The sequence below is a fragment of the Cyanistes caeruleus genome, chromosome 1, assembly GCF_971803275.1.
Source record: "Cyanistes caeruleus chromosome 1, bCyaCae1.hap1.1, whole genome shotgun sequence".
NCBI classification, from domain to species: domain Eukaryota; kingdom Metazoa; phylum Chordata; class Aves; order Passeriformes; family Paridae; genus Cyanistes; species Cyanistes caeruleus.
The window spans coordinates 111,235,444-111,259,114 of NC_141701.1; the positions used below are offsets into that span (position 1 = coordinate 111,235,444).

A 23,671-nucleotide genomic window follows, 5' to 3' on the forward strand; every position below is an offset into this window, starting at 1 on the left:
TACAGTCAGTTCTGATTAAGAGATTTTAGCTTTTTTGCCTCAGTTTTTGCCGCATTGCCAGCAGACAACACTTGTCAAGACAGCCCAGAGTGTCTCATGCACACTGCACCTATGGCGTGCCTCTTGCACGTTAAGAGAAAGGTTTAAGGAGGAAAGTTGTCCCAGGAGAAGTCAACAGCTAAACGGATTTAGTGGAAGCAGGATTTCTTAGCAGTCTTCTTGCAGTGGCCTCCAGTGACAATGTTCTCCCTAACTCTGCTGTCAGGCCCCTCGGAGAGGTCAGGTTTGTAGGTAAGGAAAGATTTAACACAGGGATACAGCTGGGAAGAAACACACTCTAATACACACCAGCTCTGAACATCTTGAAATCACAGCTTTTAATAAGCCAGGCCCTGTAACATGAAGGATTCTGAAAAGGAAGAGGATTATTTCAGGAATTTGAAGAGCAGGATGATTCTTTATATTTTGTAATTGAAGTTCTGAATATTCCAAATTATGTCTAATAACTTACTATTTATCACGTCTTCTCCAATTCATCTTCACTCAGCTCTGATCTTCAGGCTTTCTTTTAGACATATATATGAAAGAATCACACAATCCTTTTTCTTAAATATCTTATACCAAGTCCCTGCATTTGTTGTATCTTCTTTTGTAAGAAAGGGCTGTTGGACAAGACCTGTACGTGTTTGCAAATATCTGCCAGTTGCAATAGCAAGTCCTCCTAATGTGTATATATTAAAAAGTGTAAGTATTTATTTATGTTGGCATTCTATTTATTTATATGTGCATATATATGTAAAAACCATGCTGTTTTGGTAAGAAATAAAACCTATAAATGGAAGAGCGCTGTGCTACAAGTGTAACTGCATATTCTCTCTGATTTTATCAAGGAAGTCATTAAAAATTTATGCTGAGTGACCAAGCCAGAATGGCCACTGTGGACCTGATGTGGGTGTCCATGTCCCGGTTTCCCAGGCTTGGCCTGTTTATTGCCAGCACCTGAGCAGGAGCAGGCTTGCTCCAGAGCATGTCACAGCAGGATGGGCACCACGCTGAATTTGCAGTGCCTTCCTGTAGCTTTTCTTCAACGAGCATGTCAAAACCTATTTAGCTTCAAGAGTGGCAGCCCTGGTATCCAGCTGCTCCTCTTCCACATCATGACATCTAGAGGACAGTAGTAAGAGTTTGCTTTATCCATCATGACGTGATTTTACCACAGGACTCATTTACCTGACGGGTACTTACAGTAAGCTTTGTTATAACTTCCATCATCATTTTGCCATGTCTGTGGCTTGCAAAATAATTTATCTTTTTCCATTTCTAGGGGGCAGACAAAGCAATTTTTGTCAGCTGGCCTTTTTTTTTTTTTTTTCCAGTATGGATTATTTTTAAAAAAGGAACTTAAATAAAATCTCTTATTAATAATCAATTGCTTATGCGTGTGGAGGTTAGTGAAGGAAAGGAAGAGACCTGCCCTTTAATACAATTCAAACACATAGTCATGCAGTCAAAAATGTTGACATTTCTCCTTCAAAAATATTGTGGTAGCATCACTACTTTCCTCTAAGGAAAGAGGAGAACGTTTCTTGCATAATTGTTTCTTATATTATACAATTGTTTCTATGTTATACAAGTTTCTTGTATCATTTACATTCTGCTGGGATCTCTGGTCTCAGGGAGGCAGGCACGCCATCTGCTGTGGAAGATACAGAATAAAATCCAATACCATTTGAGAGAATAAAAGTGTGTGAGGCAAAAAACCCAAAAAACTCAAAACACTCCTAAAATATTACCTCTCCTGGAATTTTTGTTTATCAGGAAAGAAATTACCACAATTCAGGCTTTAAAAACAAATCTCTTTGAAGAAAATAAACATGGTACAGAGATGCGCAGTTTTTCTATGCTTCTTTTGCCCATTTCTAGGCTGAATCATTAGAAGTCCAAGGGAGCCAACTGTAATTTGTAATTTCAAGGAGAGTTGGGAAATTTTCAGGAGGAATAAAATGTATCTGCTCTCAGAGTAGTCTCAGCATCTCATTCCTGCCTTGTTCACTACCTTCCTTTAGCAGACTAGATTAAGTAGAAGCAGACCAGGGTTTTCTCTCTGCTTTTGGCTTCAAAAAGAAAACTTTTCAAGTCTCTATTTCCAGTCCTTGGAGACCCAAGCCCAGCAATACAGCAATCTCCTACCAAGCTTACAGCTGTAAGGAGATGTAGATAACCTCTCCACTTATCATACCAGGGAGACCTGGCTAGCAGAGGAGAAAATTGGGATTTGTGGCATCCCCATGTCAGGCTATGGAAGAGAGGAGAGAGTATGGCCAGCCCCAAAGGGACCTGTGAAATTACAATCCTTTTGCCAGATTCCACAGTGTGAAAATCTCAGCAGCACTTTGTTTGTCTAGTATATTCCAAAAGAGAATCTAATAGAAGAAATGCTTTATATGTTATTAAATTAAGCTCTGTCTCCTTTGCCGCTCTAGTTTAAAACCCTTTAGCCCCTAGGTGGCACTGTACAATAAAGCAAGGCATGTTTAAACATGGCATGATCATTAAGAAAGCGTCATTAAGGTTGGAAAAGACCATAAAGATCAACCTGTGGCCAAACACCACCATGTCAACTAAATCATAGCACTTAGTGCCATATCCAGACATTTCTTGAACGCTTCCAGAGATGGTGACTCCAGCACCTGGAGCAACAGGTTGTACCAATGCTTGACAACCCTTTCAGTGAAAAAATTCTTCCTGATGTCCAACCTGAACCTCCTGTGGCACAGCTTGAGGCCACTTTCTCTTGCCCTCTCTTGCTGTCACTTGCTGCCTGGGAGAAGAGACAAACCTCCACCTGGCTACAGCCTCCTTTCAGGTGGTTGTAGAGAGTGATAAGGTCCCCCCGAGCTTCCTCTATTCCAGGCTAAACACCCCCAGCTTCTTCTGCTCCTCACAGGACTTGTGCTCCAGGCCCTTCACCAGCTTTGTTGCCCTTCTCTGGACTCACTCCAGCACCTCAATGTCTTTCTTGCAGTGAGGAGCAGAAGACTAAACACAGAACTTGAGGTGCCGAGCACAGGGCGACAATCACTGCCCTGGTCCTACTGGCTACACTATTTCTTTCACAGGCCAGGATGCCATTGGCCTTCTTGGCTACCTGGGAACACATTGGCTCATGTTCAGCTGGCTGTCAACCAACACCCCCAGGTACTTTTCTGCTGGGCCAGTGGAGTTCTTGTTTACAATGTAAATTAGCCTAAGTATGTTCAGTGTAGCTATTAGTCTCAGTTTGGTACTCCTCATTTTCTGAATCTGTCTCTCAAAGTCAATAAAGCATACTGCTGTGAATATCATTTAAATATAGTGTTTTTACTTTCAGAGTGTTATTGAATGTATTTTCCTGGAAAATTATAGTGCATTGCATGTATTTGTTCTGTCTGGGCTAGTGAATAAACCAGCAGAGGCTGTATTTTTATTTTAGCAAGTCATTTAGAGCAGCAGGATCAGATTGACAGCTGTAAACTGCAGCAACTGCGGTTCCTCACATCTCCAGTATATTCTCACACAGAAGTTATTTTGCATCTGGTGGGAATTGGCCCAGTACTGCACATCATCATCACCTATTTTTAAACTCCCTGAAAAAAAAGCTCTCTCACAAAGCTTTCTTGACCATGGGACCTCTAAGGAGCACCAAGTTCCCCTTTCACCTGTCTCACATACATATGTTTCACACCAGTCTCCACTATGTACATAAAAACTTCACAGGTGGAAGGAAGCCCTCTTTTCTCACTCCTCCAGTTTCTGAGTGACACTGTTTTACTTGTTTCATATCCTGCTCTTCACTCTGGTGCTGGAACATGGATTGCTTGATGGCACAGGGGAGGAGGAATAGCCTTTGCCCTCCAGGCACTGTAGCAGTGCCAGGAAAACACCTTGAGTAGACCCTTCTTACCCCTTGCTTTCACATACAGAAAAAAAAAGAGACAGGATATTTTTTCTGACAGTGTTTACCACTGTGACAACTTTGTTCACAGTCAGATAGAAATGCTGAGCCTAGGAGACAAGCTTAGACAGACAGGATGTTGGGATGTGGAAAGAACAAGTGGGTGCAAAACTTCTGAGAGCAAGGGGATAGATACCAATGAGAAACAGGGAACTATGGAGTATAAGGGATTTAGAGGAATGATGCCACAATATCCTCAATAAATTTCTGTAATTCCCTTTTGAGAAGAGGTATTCTGCTTTTCTTCACATTCTAGTACCTGGTAAATAGCTCCATCATGTACCTCCTCTTTTATTGTTAAAGATCTCATCTGATTTTCCTTGTATATGGTATTATGTGTTGTCTCTTCATTTGGCTCTCAAAATTGCATCATTATTTTTTCCTGGTAATGGGTTTAAGTCCAGAGATCATCCAAACTGTGCCATATAAGTCTTTCCTAGGAAAAGAAACAAAACATGGTTTTGTATAATCTGCAGAAGATTATACATTTTTCTCTTCTGGTGTCATCTAGAAGAAATCTGCCCACCCAATTACAACTACTCTGGCTAACAAAGAAGTTGTGGGAGGAGAACTATTCACGTGTCAACATTTTGGGTTGTTTACCTTCCCGTAGAGAAGGCCAGCATAAACCTTACAGAACTTTGGTTTCCAGTTCAACTCTCAAATTGACAGCAGTAGCTTTATTTCAACAAAAGTATGCTAAGACCAAATCCATAACTTGCAGAGGGGCAAAATTTCCAGTGTTACCCTGTTAGGAGAAAAAGATCTCTAAAACATTTTGTGATTACATCAGTGCCTTTTAGTGCAAGCAAGAATTGATTTATTCCTAGCAGGAGGATATCTCTATGACATATGTGTTTATGTCCAATGGGTCAAGCACTACTTTATGCCCTTCAACATTGCAGAGCTTTGACCCTTTTTAAGACACAGAACTAGAAAGCAAATGTACCTATGTTGAATCAGAGGTTTTGAGGAAACATTTGTTCTTTCAGACCAGCCTTAAGAATTCTTCCTGTACTGGCCCAAGCTGATATGCACACTTAGCAAGAAAGTCTAATACCGAATGGTTCCTTGGTTTACAACAGCTAGGAGGCTGGAGCTTATTAGGAAATTGTCTCCAGGCACTGAAGAAGTAAATTCATACTAATGACTTGTTTGTTGTAGTTATTATTCTCAGCATTTCTCCAGACATTCAGAAATACATGATTTCCCTCTTGAGAAGTATAAAGCAATTTTTTTTCACTAAAGAAACAAATTATTTTGCTGATAAAGCCTATATGAGATGTTGCAAAAGCTAAAGAAACATATTCAGTACAGTTTTCCTACCTTGACATTGTGCAGCAGAATTTTTATATATGTTCTATTTATTCTTCTTTTTTTTTTTTAAGCTCTCATAGGCATTCGAGTGAATTTGAAGTATTTTTTCCTCCAAAACTTTTAGGAACTTAGGGACATAAGACTGCCATGCAATTTGTTGAAAGATGTTAAGTCTATGGTGATGGAGTTGCTTTTTTAAGAAATAAGAGGGGGTTTTACCTATTATTTGCCTAGAGTTGTAGGTCTCTGTAAAACTTGCATCTAAATGTCTTCATGCTGCTCATCATCATACAGAAATATCCCTTTTTTGTTTGTTTATTTGTGAAAAGCAACAGGACAGCTACTATTGTTCTCTGTGTGAGTCTCTAAGGTTCTGACTCAGTCTCTAGTTCAAGTCAAAACCTCAGGTTTTAATGATATATTATTAAATACAAAGGGGGTTTTGTTGGTTTTTAAATTAAATTTTAACTTGCTGTGTTACATCCCAGGAACAAAATACTGCATGTGATCCTGGGTGAATGCAGGACAAAAATCCTAACCCACATGTTTTCTTTATTTATAAAGATTAATGTAGACTTGATTTTATTTCAATTGTTTGTGTTGGCTCTTTTAGTTCCAAATAGATTTGACTGTAGTAGTAATTTCTGAAAGCTATTTTAGCTTCTTTCTATCTGTCCTTCCTGCCTAATCTAAGTTAGTTGTAAATGCATGTGGCTTCAAAGCAAGGAGGAAAAAAAACATAATGAAAATAGTCAATGTGCTCCAAAATGTTAAAAAGATGGAAAACTATTTAAAGAACAAAACGTGTCTCAGGAGCTCAAGAATCACTGTGGACTGACATATGGAAATCGTATGTCAGCATATGCCTGTGCTGCTTCTGCAGCATATCTCCATTTGCTAAATTCTATTTGTGTCCAAAGTTGTAGCAAGAAGATCAAGCTTCAATGCAGTTAGAAAATGTACAAGCATGATGACAGGTTTAATTTTTAATTTTCTGTAGAAGTAATTCTGCATATTTTTATTATTTCCTTGCTCCTTTTTCTGATTTCAGAGACCATTTGACATTTCAATTTACCCATCTCATCCCATGTTAAATTCTCTGTATCAGGAAAATTTGGACCACCTCCAAGATTAACAAATATTTCTTTAAGTTTTTTTTTTGTGGGGGGGAAGATTCAAAAGATGCAGTACATAGAAACATGTAGAATTAGAAGAGGGGAAACATGTTCAGTTTCCTGCTCTAAATCTAGTAATTTAATGAGCTAATCACTGAGTCAGTGTGTGTATTTGTTTCTGGTTTCTAGAACCCAGAAATCCCATTCTGAACTACAGTAATCTCCCCTTGGAAAATCTTGATGAAGTTAATATATTTTTAGTTTCAATTAAAATATTAAAAAGTGGTGCAAAATTTCAGCTGCAAACTGTGAATTATGAGCTAATCCGAATTCTCATGTTGTTTCATAAGAAATACTCCTTCCTCCATCCCAAAGTTGAAGACATCTGTTTATTTCAGTTTTATAACCCATGTTAAAGCTGACAAACTACATATTTGACTCTTCTGGCTACTAGAAAAGTAGATTATTAGTAGCTGCAAATAATGCTGACAATTAACAGTAAAAATATTGTATTTTAAAAGTATTATTGTATTTTAAAGTATTATAAAAGTACTGTATATGGGTCTGAGATTCCTTCCATTACTACAGTGTGAATGGAAAGCATTTTACTTAAGGATACTTGACATGACATGGCATGGCACAGAAATAGGTTAGAGCAAGAAAAGATTCCAAGGGTGACATTGTGTTATTTGGGTTTCACAGATAAAGTAAATGGAGCAGGTATTTCCTTTCTACACACAGTGAAGATTTTTATTTCCAGGCAGACAGGCAGGGAGTGGATTCTCCTGTCAAGATAAACCCAAATATAACTCTGCCAAAGGAACGTCTCTAGATACTCCAGATGAGAAATTCCCCCACATTTCTCAGTCTCAAGCATGGATGAATGCCAGCAGATCGGTGAAGCAATCATTTAATCATTCAGTTCCATTAAATGGGATATAGGGTAGTTCCATGTGTCAAGAGCCAGAAGGAGAGCTACTTTGAACATATACAGGCCTTGAGATTAGAAAACCACCACAATTTCTGCCCAAGGACTGTTGCACTGAAACGTCTTAGAGGTTTCTATCATAACCCAGCACTGTGGTGGTGGTTGAGGAGAGGCTGTGCAGTGGTAACTGCAGTTTCTGCTTCACTGCATTACCTTGTAATGACATTAGCACATATTTTACATTCTGTGAGGGGAACGCTTCCCTCCTCCTCCTCCCTGCCGCTTAGAAACAGTGAAGAGATGAGATCTGACACTTGAAAATGCTATAGCACTGTGACCTCACTGGGGTATAAGATGGTCTTAGTGGAGGCAGAAAATTCAGCTGCCTGAAGTACTTTTGCTTTGTCCAGCTGGTGTCCTACTGTCTGCAAAGCCGCTTCCAGACAGCAGTGCTTTGTTATTCACTTGACTTTACTAGCCCTTGTCAGAGTTAATTGGATTTGTGACATGCTCAGATGTTTATTTCTTGATTCTGTTGTCCCTTGCCTTACAGAACACAAATGCCAGGGGAAACAACAGTATATCTAGCAAATACTGAACTATGAAGAGATACATAGAAATGCTGTCTAACTTTTTAGGAGATAAAATATAAGGAAATGTGTGCTTAAAATATTTTCCCCTCTAATTTATGGCAATACTTAGCTCTGGTTTATCACAATAATTAAAGCAGTTATAAAACCTTTTGTTTAAATATATCCACAGCTCTATAGACATATCTAGAAATATCACATTCATTAATATGGTCATGAGTAAGTGCCCAACTAAACCTTATCATAGTTGAATGCTATTTTGGGGAAGAAAGCACATAAATCCCATAAACACAAGTTACACTTCTAGTAAAATCTCTTAGTTTATTAAGTATTTGAGAAACTTACACTCTTCATAAAAGCCACTGCCTACAGTCATAATTTTATTATACCTTCCTTTATGTAATAACTTTTGTTTTGTATGTGAAATTATATATAATATTAGTTATACAACTAACTTTCTAATCTTTGCTTCTATTACTGATGTAGTATTTTGCTGTAAATGCTTTAAAATACAATGAAAAAAATTATTTATCAAGTCAATGATACCTCTAAATTATTTAAATTCAAAACAAATAAAGAAGAGGACTTAATTTACAACTGCTACAAAAAGCATAAGTTTTGGCATGGAATCCCAGAGAAGGTTTTATTCTGAAATGCAGTCTCCCTTCTTACAGAAGTTTTGGTTGGATGAGAGTCCCACACGTGGTCTTAGAGAACAGATAAACACACACACACTCACTCACACCACTCTGGAAGTCACACTGGATACAGCCTTTTCTTCAGGCTTGAAGCCTGAAACCACAGCTTTGTGTACAAAGAGTGTATAGAAATACCTGAACATTCATTCATATGTCAGCATGAGCTAAATTTCATAGATGTTATAAGATAGTAACAGCAGGAGGACAGGGAGAGAGACAGATTGACAAAGCAGTTAAGCATGGGCTTAACTTTAAGTTTGTATCCAAATCCTCATGAAGTCAACAGCTATGCCATTGGAGCTATGCCAGGATGTAGCTGAAGATGTGACCATCACAGTCTACTTTATGTAAGCATGTTGTTATTAAGTTTGTAAACAGAAATGGAGTTAGGCAGTTATTGGTAATTGGTAAGTGTTGTGAAAACCATGTTGGCAAAATTTTTATATTGGCTAGTGCAATAGAGAGCAACAAAATCAAGGAGAAACTACTTGTCATCACGTCAGCAAGAAACAGTGTGTACTATTTATTTATATTTCATTCTAATTTTATTATTAACAGATCCCCAGTGCTTTCCAATACACATAAAGCTGCAGTGGCGCAGGGGCAAATCAAGCAAGCTTGGTTTCATTTTGGGCAACTATTTGGAAGCATCTGCAAAATTCACAACAAAGCTAACCTCCACTCCAACATATTGTACTAGCTAAGAAACAGGAGAGGAATGTTTTCTTTTTTTTGTTTTCTTTTTTTCCTGTTTTTTTTTTTTAAATTATAGTGCTTCCACCTTTTGTACTGATTTTGATGGGCCTTTGGTTCCTTAAATAAGTCAGTGTTTAGTCCTTCACTTCTGACACTGAGAGGTAACATTGTATAAGCCAAAATAATATCTACCTAGACTCTGAAACTGTTACTCTACCCCGCTAGGAACTCCGGGAATGGATTTACTGCCTTTAGTGGGCCAAGGTCTGAAATAAAATCACTAAGCAAATTTGCTGAAAAAGTTACTAAGCTGAAGAAATTTTACCAGAATGTCATCCTCTATTGTATCACTGTTTCTATTTGCCAAATCAATTACAAGATGTTCTTAAGCTTTCCTGTATTATGTTAATTAAAAATTCTTCATTACATTTCCTTGAGGGCAGTCATAAAAAAGGTGTCATCTCCAGACAACAGTCTATAAAATATCTGGTGTATCACAGTTCCTTCATTACATTCACATGTGTCTTTCAATATCATTATTTAGTTTCCATGAAGTTGAGATTGATTGATTTATTTATGTGGCATCTAGTAGCAATCTACAAGCAATACCTAGAGCAGAAACCCTGCCTATTATTGTGTAATTGATTTATTTTTGGAGTAGAGCTCCATTAGGAAAGATAAGTTTTCTAGCAAGCTATTCAAAATGCAGTAAAATATTAAAGAATAATCAGAAAAAGGAAGAAAAATTGCTTTGTGCACTTTTATTATTTATTAACCTGAGTTGGCACTTACTTTTATACAAAGAGTTACACACACCCCGGAATGCTCCATGCTCTTAAATTGTACTTTTCTCAGCCCTAAAAAGATAGGACAAAAAATACTAAGGTCAACAACCATGTACACACCAACATAAAGCTTATCAGCTTCTATTTATTCTTACAGGTCTTTCACAATACATTATTAACTACCATGAATATTTAACTGATTAAAAACTAGTCCACAAAACATTGCTGATGTCTGATTGAATCTCAAATAAGATTAGATATTATTGGGGGGGAGGGGCAGGGAAGAATGTCTCCTAAGATAAAAGGGAAACACAAAACCTCAACTAAACCTAATGCTAATGTCAGAAGCCAAATTCCAACTTAAAAAACAACATTCCTCTAGACATGCTGTTTGCATTTCATGAACCTTTCTCGGAAGCAGGACTGATAGAAAGTGATGTGTTAAAGGCATCCATCCCTGTCTTCAGGTACAAGGCCTTCCTTAGTGACAGAAATAGGATGTCCACTTACAAAACAATTTCTTAAAGAACTACTGAAAGCTGGCACAAAGTAAAACATTTCCAGGCCTGGAAGTTCCTTAGCTTCCAGCCCTGCCAGGAGGCACAGCACATCACCCGAGGGTGACAGGGACCCTTTGGGAGGGAGTCCATCTGGACACCTGCTCAGGGACCTGAAGCCCTGCAAGTGCTGCCAGCCCTGACGCAGAGGCAGCTGCAGCTCTTGGAAGGCTGGGCCACCTGCCAAGTGGATGGGTAGAGAGCTGGCAGGCAACCAGCAAGTTTCTGGCAAAAATCTGACAAGCTTGGGTTCCACAAGATTTCTCTTGTAAAATATAAGAATGCTACTTTCTCTTCACAACAAAATACTAAATATGTTAGGAAGCGTATTTTGTACAAGTCCATCTACTCTGTCCAAAAATACATATTGAGTAAAATTTAACTTGACAGTTAGTGGTGAAGTTCAGATAAAAGCAAACATTAAGGAATATATGCCTAATTAGAAAAATTTGTATTGAAATAAATAGAACCACACAGTTTCCCTGGTATGTCTGTGTCATCTGTTGCTTGAGTAGTGCAATGCAGGGCGCAGTAGAAATTCTGCAATTCTAAGAAACATTGAAGTATCACAAACAATGTATCTGCTTACCCATGGCACTTCCTCAGGTAGACCAGGGCCACACACAGGCAGACATGGACTGGAACAAGGGGTTTAAATGTAACTCTCCCAAGTTTTTGTTCACTTCCCTTAGCTAGAAATAGTAAAAGCACAGTGTGATTTCCTAATATAGCTCAGTATGAAGTTGTCTCAGCACAACTTTTAATCCATATTTTAGACATAAATTAGCACATATTAATGTTAATGGAGTTATATTGCTTATTGTGTCTTAGCTAGAACCTTCAGCTTTGGTTGCTCCCATACATATTTAGAAGAGCAGGAAAATCTACAGCCCTCCTATAGCCAAATAGCATAATAATTAAGTAATTAATCAGCAACTACTTAGCTCTTGGACTAGCTAAGCTAAAGAACTGTAGCAGCTATGATTTTGGGGATTGAAGGCTGAATCCACACTGATGGATCCAATATTCTTTCTGCATTTCTGTCAGTGCTTTAGACTCTGTTCATATTATTCAATATTCATATATTGTTTTACAGTCAGGAGTTTGCTATAACGAATGCTGACAGAGTAGTCCCTTGTGAGTACCTACATCTCAATGAATTTCATTTTCAATATTCCCCCTTCAGCTTTAAACAAATGCAGGTTTCATGCACCCAGCTAAGTATTAATTGGCCTGATGCCTATCACTTGGGGGGGAAAATAACTTTATGCCATGTTACATTCCTCCAGCTCTTATAAGTGTGGGAACAAGTTTCAGCTGTTACATGCACTTCTGCTTTTTTTGTGCAGGAACCTAAACAATCTGCTAATGAATGTAGGCATCACTGTAGCAGGGAATCACTGTCCCATTCTGTCCTTTGACAGCAAGAAAACACTGGAGTTTATGGTATCCTTTTGCAGCCAGAAATTTCTGTTGTACCCGTGTAAGACTTCCAAGGAAAATGTCTGCCAAAAGACAATGGAAAGTGCAAAGTCTTGTCTCAAAGTTTCCATCTTATATATTGCACTATTTAACTTCCTTGATCAAGGCAGGAAGGTGGTGAAGTTCACAGGTGGTGAAGTTCAACTCTTCCTCCTTGACAGCCAGCAGGAATAGAGGTAGCCAGTACACATATTAACATGCTGCTGTCCCTTGCATCCTCTGGACCATTGAGAGAAACTGTGAATTCCCCATGAAGCTTCCACTGTGAGGAATCTCATATGTGTGGGTGCCTTCCTAACAGTACCTAGCAGCATCCAGCATACATGCTTATACTATATTGGAATATAACAATTTTGTAAATGTGGGAAAGAGACACATTTTCTGAAGTCAATGAGTACAGCTAGAAAAAAACCATAGCAAACAGGAAGGGCTGCACAGCAGACACATGTATAAACCAAAGCCTTTTCTTCAGAGAAGGACACCTTCATTTCATTAATTGATATTAAGCTGAATTTCTTTTTCCACCTGGTATGTTCTTGGTCACTGGCATTTTTCACGAGACAAAGCAAATGCTGATCCTCTGTGGGCTGTAAGGAAAAACAGCTGCTAGTCAGAACTGGGGTATTGAGAGCACTTGGCCAACCCAGCTTCATAGAAGGTTTAAGTACCTCCAGACTGTATCACATCTGTCAAAGCAGCAGCAAATACAGCATAAAATGTAGAGCAGGTCCAATTTTTAGTGTGTCAGTAGAATCAGCCTGCAGTTATTTTTAACTGCCTTGGAAAGCTTAGCAGGCAGATACAGTTAATCCTTTAAAGGATTTGCAGGTATTCATAGCTTAATAAGTAAGTATAGTGGATTAAGCCAATAGGAGATTGCAGACAGTCAAAGACAACCTTTACATGCTAACATTAAAAAAATAAAAAGAACAGTTTCTTTTATATAGTTATTTCCTGACAATCACCCTCAATTGTCAGTATGTTCCAGAATCCCACACAATGAAATATGAAATAAAAATGCTAGTCATTAACATCAACATGTGTGATATTTAAATTATCAGGAAGCAGTGAATTCCTGTTGTCTTCTATTTCCACTATTCTATAAGTGCTTTGAAAAGCAGAACTGCATTGTGAAAACAAATTAAAAATACATCTAATTATGTAATAAATAAATAATAAAACTAAAATGGTAACATTCATTTTAGAAGAAAAAGAAGAAAAAAGGCTGAATTATTTTTATAAGTCATATTTTATAATGCTTGTATTCTTTTTCAGGATTCACTGACTTAGGCTCAGCTGACAGATGTGGGCCCTCAATATATTCATAAACAATGTGGAAAAAACCACACATAATAAGACAAAGGAAAAATAAAAACCAGATGACACCAAACTATTAGACTGAGGAAATCTAGGGCTGGCTATGAAAAGCTTTGGAGGTGGTTCAATAATGAATGGGTGATAAGATGCCAGAGGCTACTCAGTGTCATTAAATGCAATGCACATCAAGAAGGGAAGAGAAAATACACATATGTGTGAATATATATATATATATATATATATATATATATATATATATATATATATGGGGTGTTAGTATCACCAGGAAAGAAATCTGAAAACATCTGGTGCTTAAAAGAACAAATATATCTGGGATTTATTTAAAACTTAACAGAGAAAAACATGAAAAATCTGCCCTCTAAACACTCAGGCCACAAGCATATTATGAATACTATATGGAGATTTAGCAATTCCTTTATCAAAAAGGTTATGATAGAATTAGAAAAATATCAGGAGAATAATATTAGAGTGATGTACTAAATAATGAACTCTATTCAAAAGGTGACCTGGTAACAGTTATTCACTAGTTTTCACAACATAAATAGTGGAAGGCATGTGGGGTTCTTATGTAATAATAAACTAAACTTACTTGCACTAGATATTGTGAGACGCAAACTGTACATGGATCAGAAAAATCGTGACTTCATTGATTCAGCAGTTCTATTCAGTAGGTCAGCAGTAACCATTAAACAAAAGAGTCTCCTAATCACTGAAGGCCTGAAGAGCATGATGGAAAAATCACCGTAAGCATGACTGCCTCTGGACATTTTTTCCATAAGTATCTACTTACTAGGTTAGGTAGACTTTTCATCTGGCTGAATTCAGCAGTTCTCAGGTCCTCATGGCTAGAATGACTGAAATCATGATGTATTTTGTTTGGCATATTGTTTCAAGAAATTTGGCCAAGAGCTCCCTGCTTCTGTCACTACTACAAGAAGAATCACAATAAAACAAAATTGCTTCATTAACTGTCCAACTGAAGCAGCCTAATTCCCTACACATTTTCAAGGTTATATACTCTGGCTACCAGACAAACCACTGCTTTCACACCTCAGTGGTGTTAACTGAAATATGGTTGATATGTATGTAGATAAGAGATACATGAAAGAGGAGAATATTACTGCACAAGGTTATAATTAGGACCCTGCTCTCCCCGGATGATTCAATAGTGGGATGTATTGTTGACTCTGATGCTTGAACAGAATTGTGAGACATGGGAACATAGGACTAGAAGGAAACTCCTGAATCATTACAAGTACTCAACTCTTACACTTGCAGTTGTATCACTTAATTTATTTCAGAAACTGAGCAAAGCCCCTTTTGTAACTACTCAGAAAATGCTGTTTGATTTTTTGAGTCAGTATATTCCTAGCCAGTTGATGCTCTTCTATTAACACAGTTCTTTGGCTTAAGGAGAACTTTACCTCTGTGCTGGTACATTCAGAGAAGGAAATTATATCATCTGTTAATACTCATTTAGCTTGGCTCATTGAGGCAAGGTCTTTTACAGCACATCTCTCCTACCGTGGTATGCAATGTGAAGAGGTCCCAGCTGGCTGTGACACCAGGCCTGTCAGAGCAGACACTGCAGACATTCTACACCCACATGCCCCTGGTCCCAAGAGCTGTGCAGATAGGTTAATACATTCCTTTCAGACCAATGTGCCCTGCCACTGAGACAGCCAGTCTTCCTCAGCATGTATTCAGAGCCAAACTAACGTGGCTGCACAAAGTCACTTCTGGAAATAGTTTAGTGGTGATTAAATCAATTATTTATATACTATACTTCACTGTGTAGTGTAATTATGCTCTCAGTTTCCCCCTGTACATTCCCAATCCCATGGATCACTAAGCTCTTTCTCCTCGCTGACTCTGTACTGATTTGCCTTTCTGAAACGCAGAATCTCCATGGAACAGACTCCAGTTTTTCCATACGTATCAAAGTCTAGGATAATCTTTGACATGCAAACTGAAAAGATTTTCAGCATTTGCACTAAGGGCTTTGCTGGAATGCTGAGCCCTGCAAGTCACTACAATGACTCTGAAGCTTAGTGACAATTCTATTATGAGAATTACATCACTCCTTATCGTTTTGGAAGAAACACCTTAATATAGTAGTGGCAGATAACTGACATCATCACCAAGTTCCTAAGACATGCCTGCGAAGGGAAGAAATGCAGTTGAAACAGTAGGAAATGCAGATTGACAGAACACTTTACAATGGTTCTGCACTTTTTAAGAGCAGTCTATCTTAATTTCCAATCTTTCGCCTGTACAATCCAATTTGCTTAGGTAACTTGGACATCTTTCACTCCTCATGGTTTCTCTGGCTCCGTTCCACACTGCAGATTTGTTGCTGCAAGTCACTCCCACTAGCAGACACCGCACAGAGAACACAGTTTCAGGAAGTCTACCACTTATCTCACTGAGTGCTTCACTGTCATATCAGCACTTTTTCCAAATTCAGGAAGGGCAGGGGTCTAGGGGTGGGAATGAGAGAAACTGCTTAGACAGTGGATTCTATCCTTATACAACCATGACGGAAAGACCAACACAAAGATCAACATAAACCTCAAAAAAAAAAAAAAAGATTTGAGGACATAGAAGGGCTCCAAAAGACAGATACCGTACAAAGAGCTTTATCACAGAGCAAATGAAACATAGTATCATGGAATCACTCGGGTGGGAAAAGACCTCCAAGATCATTGAGTTCAACTATTTACCTAATACTGACAATACTAAATCATGTTCCCAAGTGCCACAAGATCAGAAGCTCCAGGACCTTAATGGTCCAGAGTGACTTGGTGGGTGGGAGGATGAGGGACATTCATGTTTTATAGATGAGTAAGAAAGTGGCTGTGAAAGACAAAGTAGCTTAAGAGAAAGGACACACTGAAAAACATTTACAATGAAGAGTTGTTTTTTGTTTTTTTTTAATGTGTGTCCTTCTGCAGAAATTTAGATTTAGTTATTGAATATCACTACATAATAGCTGTGTATGCACATTTATTCTTATGAAAGCAAGCAAAATACTACTGAAGTTGAATATACAGCCTGTATGTATTTATCCCCATATGAAACCATACAATGTTTACCTTCCGGTGATTTATACTCTAACATACATTTTGAAAACCTGTAACACACATCTCAAATCAGACTATGTAACTAGAAAGATCTGTGTTTGCTTAGCAGAGGAAGCAGGGCAGTGGTACTTCCTCATTCCCTTTCTGCCATCCTAATGTCCTATTGCCACTGTACCTGGCTTCTGTGTTCCTCACACATTGAAGAACTGAATGAATATGAGGAAACAGCCTGCAGGAAGCAGTCTGTGTTTGGCTGTCCTTTCATGCCCATTTTGCTTTGTGGCAATACCTCTGGCTTAATGGGGGTTTCACTTGATTTAGTTCAAGTCAAGGGAAGAATTAACCCCACAATATGACCCATATACCTACTCAACATGGCTTTAACATTCCTGACTAACCTTCTGAAAGCCTGTCCATTGGCAAAACAAAGCAACTGGAGATTTCAGATGCAATTTGGATGTAATGTGATGTGAGCCAGACAAACGCTTCAGCTGATCTCCATCTCTTTCCAAAACATGGAACACTGCATTAATAAATATCAAAACTCATTTCAAAATTTTCAGAGTACTTAGCTAAAATACTTTCATTGTAGTCATACAGTCAAGCGTTAGCAAATTTTCATCGTAAAGATAGATGCTGCATTGGCAGTTTGCAAAGAATTTAGAGAAAATAATTAAACACAGGAAGCCCCAGTGACGTACATAATGCTGGACAACGATAAAGATTTTTGGGGAAAAAAACAAGCCCTGATTTTCTTAGAAAACATGTAATGTTGAATAAATAAAGACTTTTTCTTTCCTTACTTTTCTTTAGTACTTTAACTCACTCAGGTATACTTGCTGTGAATCAGTTTCATAGAATAGTACTTCCTCAAATTAAGATTTGATCCTTTTTCTTTATCTTGTCAAGGTTCTTACCAAAGTGATGAGAAAGTGTTTTTATGGTCCTCAAGATACAAGATTTCTTCCTTTATTATGAGTAAAATAATTTATTAAAAAAATCAGTTAATCCTCAGCTACATCCATAGACCTGCTCCCATCATCCAGAGATTAAGAATCAGAGGCCTTTCCCTCAAGTGTGGCATCACTGAATGAAGGGCAGGGATAAGAACCTGGGAGGGTGCCATGAAGGGGACAAGAACAGAGCATCTGTCTTCTCTCCTCCCACACATTAAAGGGAGAGATGGATATGAAGGGTGTACAGTGCTTATTTTTAACCAGTCAGGCAAAGGGCCATGATGGCCCTGTCCCATTGCTCTGTTTATCTCGAGGACAGCTATAAATGCCTTGTGCTGAGATCTGATGTTCTCCCCTCATGCCATGGTATCCCACTCCCTATTCTTCAAATGTTGCCTTATGTGTTAAAAATGTGTCTCAACAACACATATTCTTGGCACTCTGCAGGCAGCTCTGCTCGTTGTTTTTGTGCATCACAACTCTTAATACAACATAAGGATAGATCTTGCCAGGACTTAAATAAAAGCCAAAAAACCCCAAAGTAATCAGGCCTCCTTCCATGCTAAAGAATTCTCATAATTCTGTTTACTGAATATATTATTTCTTTTAGGTTTGCTTTCAACCAAGAACTCTTAACTCTCATTGCCAGTATTTCTCTCATATTAATAACTTTTTTTTTTGGTTTTCTGTTAAGCATCCTAAGACATTTTAAGGCTATTCTAAGGTAGCTCCTCACATAGTCAATTTTTGTTTATTTTCTGTTTGGCCTAGGTTTTTCTACCAATTCACAGAGAGTACAGTACTGTATAATTCACAACTTGATTGTAGTAACCAAAGTCATCCATTTATGCAGTTCTGAGGAGGATGATTTTACCAGGCAATTTTATTGAAAAGAACATCATCCTCACCAAAGATATCATTCACAGCAAGAGCAATATGGAAAAGAATATCCTTCTCCAACATATGAAACTACATACCACTTAGTTAAAATTGTGATTTCTAACCTAACTTTAAGCAAGTACATACATATATATATAGTTTAACTCTGTAGGGCTTCAAAGACTAGACTATGAAAAGGAAAAAAATTAGGAAATCACATGTATCATTCTTATTTTGCAGTAAATGGAAGATATCTTACCTTATTGTTCCTACAGAACAAACACAAAATTCTTCATGGATACCTTGAGACAACATGCATGAAGTAGTTGCCACATCACAAACACAGATCCTTCCTTGTTTTATGTTAGCCTATCCAAGTAGCCATGCCATCTGGCAACCAAAAAGCCACTGTAAAGAAAACCAGCTACTTGAGAAACAGTCATTCAGCTCCCTAAGGTAAAGAACTCACTGAAAAAGCAGAATTGTTAATAAAACACAAGGAAGTATTTGCTGTTCCTTGCCTCTACAGTAATCTGAAAAATTATTCATTCATATATATTTTTTTCTGAATAAACAGTATTGTATTAAAGAACTAAAACAAACCAAACCACCTGAGACATTTATCTCTTGGAAGAAATTATCCTGCTCAAACCAACAGAACAATTGTACTTACACCATGTGGCCCTGAAAGAGCTGAATGTGCCTTGAGAGGGAATATACCTGGTCCACTAATGAAAAACAAGGACACTCAGATCTCAGCAAATCAGACCCTCCATAGTTATCTTCCATAAACTCATAGTAAGCACATGTTTTTAATCCTCACTGAGAGATGTAAAGCACATTTAAAATCCCACTGATTTCAAGTAAATTTAAGGATGCACTTAAACATATGTTTAAGATGCTCTGGTAACAAATTTAGATTTAAGAAATCAAACATTGCCTATGTGAAATGAAACAGTTTTTGTCTCCTATGGCAGCAGACCATAATACACTGTTTCACAGTTAGCTAGTCCTGACTGTTCTTAAAAATTTACAGTGCCTTATGTAGAAAATAAATTTAGAAGTGGTATATAGAGCTTATATTACCAACCAGCACAAACCACAACTGGATTTATGCTTGGTCAAATGAAAAATAGAAATGTAATACACAAAACTGGTCAGAGTCTAGTATTTCTTAGGCTTAATCCCAGTAAGGCTCCCAAGACATGTTTGTTTTTTTAAAGTATTATCTAGAGAGTTAAAATTAACAAATTTCAGCATACAAATTGAAATATTAATTCTGTGCTGAAGTAATCCATTTGCAAATTATGCTACTGCAACTATTCAGGTAACTCATACAGTATTTTTTTTAATTTCTTGACAGAATAACTTGAGTGTTGTAAACAAGATCAGAAATTCACTTTCAAGATTAAGTTTCAGAAGACTGGCTGTTAACACTGCAAAAGAGACACTTTCAGAAATCATTACCAACTTCATGAATGCTTTCTGCATATTAACTTCCCAAAAATTCCAAACAACAAATGATGACAAATCACATTGTCTTTCCCTTTTAAAGGCTTATTTTTATGTTTTTGAATACATTACATCCAAAGGCAACAAAACATCTTTTTGGAAATTTTATGTATTCTGCTTCTTCATTGCTGCCTTTTCAAAGGGAAGCTTTTTGCACAGTAAACTACAAGTATGTATTGTGCACAGTGAACTCTATAATTTTGATTTCAACAATGTCAACATTGCTAAGAAGCTGGTTTTGCCTTAAAGGCAAAAGTCTCTATAAGAACCCAAACTGGATCTTTTAAATGTAATTGAACTATAACAATTCATTTCCATAGGCTTATAAAAAAATGCCTTCTAAATTTGCAACCAATTTTATAGTATTTGACCACTGACAATAGATGCAGACAGGAAAGCTGGATCATTGCTTTTTGAATTTCATACACTGCTAACTCAGACAAAAGTTTTTATGTGAAGAGAGACAGGCAACAAGGAGCCCCCTGTTAAGAACAAGCATAGCATAGTCAAAACACATCAGAAAGTGAAAAGGCACAGGATGTGAGAGAGACCTAGACTCCACTCCTGGGATCACCAGCCAGCTGTGCACAGGAGACGTCTTTCCCAGTTGGTGCCTCCTTGGTCAGCACAGCACAGCTGACACAGCTGACTCCCTCCCAGGGTCTGCTCTTTGGCATCACCTCAGGGCAGCTCACAGAGAGATAGAGAGCCTGTTTGTATTAGGAAATTACATTATTTCAGCAGTGAGATGTTGCTGCAGTTTACTGTTGTGCATGTGTGTAGTTAAGCTGTTGGCAGTGCTGTTTCCAGTTAGAATGGTTGTAATGATCATCAGCTGAAAAAAATGTTATTTCTGATCACAGTTGATGGATCTATTTCTTCATTACCTTTGTATTGTACAGTCATACCTATCTCTGCAAGTGTAACAGCCACTAGTATAATATAGTATCAAATCAAAAACTTTGACTTCAAAATTTAAAATGTGATAGTAGGGAAGACCTTATTGTTGATATACTTGGCTAAATAGCTACAGGTTGGGTGAGGTAGGAGAAAATGAGGTTTTAATGTTTGCTAGGCACATCCATTCCTATTCACAGCTACGCTTTGGAAAATGCTACACTGAGTGGTTTTACCCATATATTCACAAAATCATTATTGCAGAGAGAAACTTATTTCACAGGATAGGAAAGGAAAAAACATATTACTGATTTCCCCCCTGCTTTTCTACAGTTGCTTCATTGCAGCTTTCCTAAATTTCCTCTTCCTATCATGCTGTACAGCGAACTCTATGAATAATTTAATTGGGATACTCTATCAGCATGTTGCAGTTGATGAAGGCTTGATTCTCTCAACATTTTTGCTTCCATCCTGATTTTTTTGTAACCTAACCTGAGAGCATGATGACCAAGCATTTCCATTTTCACTTTCTCCTCTGCAGTTCCCGAGACAGAAATAAAATGGAGAGGGGGCAGAATGGGAGGGGAGGGGGAATGCCTTCTGCTGAAGGTAGAAAACACATCACACAAGCACCATCAAAAGTTCACTTGTGACAATCTGGTAAGTGAATCCTCAGGGAATTTTAACTATACACATCCCTTCACAGGTACACAGCAAAATCCTCTACGACAAGAGGATGAGGCAGTGAAAGCCACCTTAAAAAGACTCCAGAATGAAAGGATGTCAGAGGAAGGAGGAGGAGAGAAAGAAAAGAGGTGGTCTCTTTTTCACTGTGAATAATCTTTGTTAGCTTGGAAGCTTTCTAGTTTCCAGATTTTTTTTTCCCAGATAGCATTATTAGCCTCTATAACAGTAAAAAAAACAGGAAAATTGCACCATCCTTTCTCAACATCAGTAAGTTCCTAACTCGCCACAAAGCAGCAAGCTTTTATTATCATTCTCCCTTGAAGCCTTTTATTTTCTACTACTTTCACATATTTAAATATTACTTCTGTCATCTACATTCTAATTTCAAAAACGTCCTAGGGTTATATTATTTATATATCTCAATTGAATATAGCTCACATATGAACAATATGATAAGGAACATAATTTAAAATAACAAGCAACATGAAGTACTTTAAAACTCCTTATTTCCAGTGTTTCTGCAAGTGAGGTGTTTAAAACTAATTCAAAAAATTTCAGTGATTTGCCCCTTTTTAATAAAGTTTCACGAAAATCTAAAAAAAACACACCAGGATAAACAGACATCCGTTTCTCATATTATAATAAAAGCAATGTTATCCCTTTTGATTGAAGTAGCTGGCTGAAATTTGGACTCTCAGAAGCTCTTTCTGTTAGGAAATGCATCAAGAATCTGTTTGGGTTCTTTTTGTTTTCCACCTTCTCTTTGAACATGAGCTCAATTTGCAACTGAGCTCATCTGTTTATTGTCACTGAAAAGGCATTCCCATTCCACTCTTTCCAAATTCAAACCTTACCCTTCTTCTTCCCTTACTCTCTGGTCAATTCTGTTCTCCCTCCCTTGTATTGGCTCTGCCTCTTGTCAAACACTTTCCACAAGCTGATTCAGCTCATTAAATTAGCAGTGTTAGTCAGCCATTCCAGTAATCAATTTTTATGTATTTTTGTGATTTAAGGCAGTTGACCCAACAGTGATGAAAACCAGAGATAACAGGTGAAGGCAGTTCACAGCAGGTCATAAGGTGGCCTTGCAGGGTCATGCAGAAAGGGTTTTTTCTTGGCAGCTTTTCAGCAGCATTCCTCTATTCAGTGGTCTCTGTTTATTGGATAATGCATCAACATCAAAACTTTGCCAGTCTTCTGCACCTACATTCTGTCCATATACTCAATATGATCAATAACTGTGCATATATTGTGACAGATACCTCCAATTCAGCACATGGCTACCATAGTTTCACTTATTTTATACCTGAAGTACCTGAAATAAATACACTTTCATGAATGGTGACCTACACATCACAACAGCTGATCCCCATTAAAACAACAAACATGTGAAAGAAACATCTGTATTTCGGGTTGCAAAGCAACAGAGAGACATTGACAGAAACACATGGCTATGAAAAGAACTTTTTTTTTCCTGTTTCAAAATGCTACTTAAAATCAGTGTTTTCCGGGAAAAATAAGTCAAACACAGCAGCAAGAAAAATAAAAGTGCAAACTGCTGGCATACATAGGTCGTACCTTTTCGTATACCCAGAATCTCTGGGAATGTGTATCCTTTGTTTAAAAGGGGGGACACGAAGAAACGTCCCCTGTGTTAGGTTTTCCCTGAATTCCCCTTAAGGGACAAAACTCACCCACTGAACTTCCACGGAATTTACCGCCATTCTTGTGCTACACTAGGAAACATATGAAGAGAGGGTCGGCACACTTGCGAGCTTCTTCTGAACTTCTAGCCAAAGTCGAGAAGTTAAAATGATGGTGCTATCACCCATCTTTTCCGATTTCTCATGCGATACTCGTGAGAGAAGAGCAAGTAACGAGGCCTCTTGCAGAGACCGACCACCCTGTTCTCCCCAAAAGGCACACCTTGCCCCTGAGCCGCACTTACTTCTCTCGGATGCGCGGTGCTTCCTGCAGGGCCGGCGCTGCCCGGGAGCCCACGGCAACACCTCACACGGGGGAGCGGTACTGAAAGCAGCCGAGCCCGAGGCCGCTCGCTGCTGTGCCGGGGCGGCTCGGGAAGCGGCTGAGGGGAGAGGCCGAGGGGCGAGGCCCGAGCGCCGCTGCCCCCGCCCCGGGCCCGCCCCCGCCCCTCCC

General features: G+C 38.2%; 1 long non-coding RNA gene across 18 annotated transcripts; it reads right to left on the minus strand.

Moving 5' to 3' along the window:
- Positions 1–354: 354 nt before the first annotated feature.
- On the minus strand, positions 355–23,671 carry LOC111923513 (uncharacterized). Of its 18 annotated transcripts, none has more exons than XR_015276400.1 (9): positions 23,463–23,671; positions 18,678–18,826; positions 16,982–17,106; positions 14,090–14,428; positions 12,688–12,749; positions 11,270–11,372; positions 10,131–10,195; positions 4,254–4,430; positions 355–1,693 (listed from the first exon to the last, which is right to left on the minus strand). It is a non-coding gene; the product is annotated as an uncharacterized LOC111923513 (long non-coding RNA). The 18 variants fall into 18 exon arrangements; XR_015276392.1 differs by having other exon boundaries at positions 355–1,696; XR_002861133.2 differs by having other exon boundaries at positions 14,090–14,217; positions 23,463–23,650.